Source organism: Numida meleagris, chromosome 2 (assembly GCF_002078875.1).
Source record: "Numida meleagris isolate 19003 breed g44 Domestic line chromosome 2, NumMel1.0, whole genome shotgun sequence".
NCBI classification, from domain to species: Eukaryota; Metazoa; Chordata; class Aves; order Galliformes; family Numididae; genus Numida; species Numida meleagris.
In genome coordinates this window covers 59,605,546-59,607,076 of record NC_034410.1, presented here as the reverse complement: position 1 = coordinate 59,607,076, position 1,531 = coordinate 59,605,546, and the positions used below count along the sequence as shown (strand labels likewise).

Below are 1,531 nucleotides of genomic sequence, written 5' to 3'. Positions count from 1 at the left end.
TGCTGCGCGTATGCAATAATCTGTGTGGCTCTCTTGGCCGCCTGCCAGAGTGCTGCCTTGCCTCCTCCTCCTCCTCCTCCCCGCTCCCCCCCCCCCCTTTCGCGTGAAGTAGGATCCTTGAGCTGTTGCAGAGGCAGCCAACTGCTCCATATTTGGCTTCTATTACACATTTACATACTGGAGAGCGGAGCGGCAGCGAGCGCTGTACCGCAGACATCATTTCTACTACAGCGCCGGAGCAGCCCGGAGCGTGTCCCCGCGGGAGAAGGAGCCCGCACGCACACACACACACCCGCAGACCCCCGCCCCGGGAGGACGGCGGTGCGCGAGCCTCTGCCTGACCCCCCCGCCAGCCCCACCTCCACTGACACTTTACAGTAAGTGCCTTTTTCTTCCTCCTCTGCTTTCTGCCCCCCATCCTCAACCCCGTTCCTCCTCCCCCGGCTTCTCCCCTTGTTTGGGCTGCGGAGCCGCCCGCGGTTCCCGGCTGGAAAAACACGGGGCCGGGGGCGGCCCTGTGTGCGTGCGTGAGTGTGTGTGAGTGCGTGTATGTGTGTGTGTGTGTGTGAGTGCGGGGGGGCAGCGCTGCGGCGCGGCCTCAGGGCCCGGCCCGGGCGGGGGCCGCGACATGGCCGAGGGCAGCGGCCTGGGCCCGGGCCCGGGGCTCGCACGGCCCTCCTGCTCCTCCTCCTCCTCCTCCTCCTCCTCCTCCCTTCTCGCTCGCCCCCCCGGCCGGGCGGGCAGGGTGCCGGGGGACATTTTGCGAGCGGCGGCCGCGGGGTGCGTGTTTGTAGCCGTGTGTGTGTGTGTGTGTGTGTGTGTGTGTGTGTGTGTGTGTGTGTCGGTGCGGTGCGGTGCGTGACGGGGTGGTGACACGGCCCCTCCGTGTGTGTGTGTGTCTGTGTGTGTGTGTGTGTCTGTGTGTGTGGGAGCGGGGGGGCCGCGGCCGGGCCGCACGGCGCATGTAGTAGGGGCTGGGCGGCCGCTGAGGGTGAATGAAGCGAGCGGGCGGCGGAGGAGGCGGCGCTGGGACGGGGATGTGCCCCGCTCCGCTGCTGCCGGGGCCCAGGCCGCCTGCGGACAACGCCCGGTACCGCCGCCGGGGGAGCGCGGGCGGGAGGGCCGCGGGACACCGCGGCTCGGCCCCGGCGCTGACCGGAGCTCGTGGCCGGGGTCGGGTCGGTGTTGTTTGATGCCCCCTCCCCCCCAACCCCCCCTCCCGGGTAGGGCCGCGGGCGCCGCGGTCCGCGAGCGCGATTCCTGGGGGTAACGAAGTCTGAATTAAACGCGCTGGGAAACGTCAGCGCCCGCTGTAATAGCGATAGTGATAATAACGTGACGGAGCGGGGAGCGCGTTCCGCGCGGCGGCAGAGGAGGAATTACGGAGGAGCAAACAAGTCGGAAGCCGTTATATAATGCGCCGTGCGGCGCGGGGAGCGGCGGCTATTTCGGCGCCGTGTACCGCACGCCGTGCAGTAGGCGCTCCGCGGGCAGCGCAGCGCCGTGCCGTGCCGTGCCGTGCCGTGCCGGG

General features: G+C 69.5%; 1 protein-coding gene across 7 annotated transcripts in view; it reads left to right on the top strand.

Annotated features, from left to right (window-relative positions):
• ATXN1 (ataxin 1) overlaps positions 74-1,531 on the top strand; it is a 202,329-nt gene continuing 200,871 nt past the window's right edge. For 6 of the 7 annotated variants that reach the window (XM_021387886.1, XM_021387885.1, XM_021387878.1 and 3 more), the window contains exon 1: positions 74-377. The gene's annotated coding sequence lies outside the window, so the exon portion shown is untranslated. Of the gene's footprint in view, positions 378-691; positions 1,091-1,531 lie in introns of those variants that run through there. The other variant, XM_021387884.1, reaches the window with a different exon arrangement.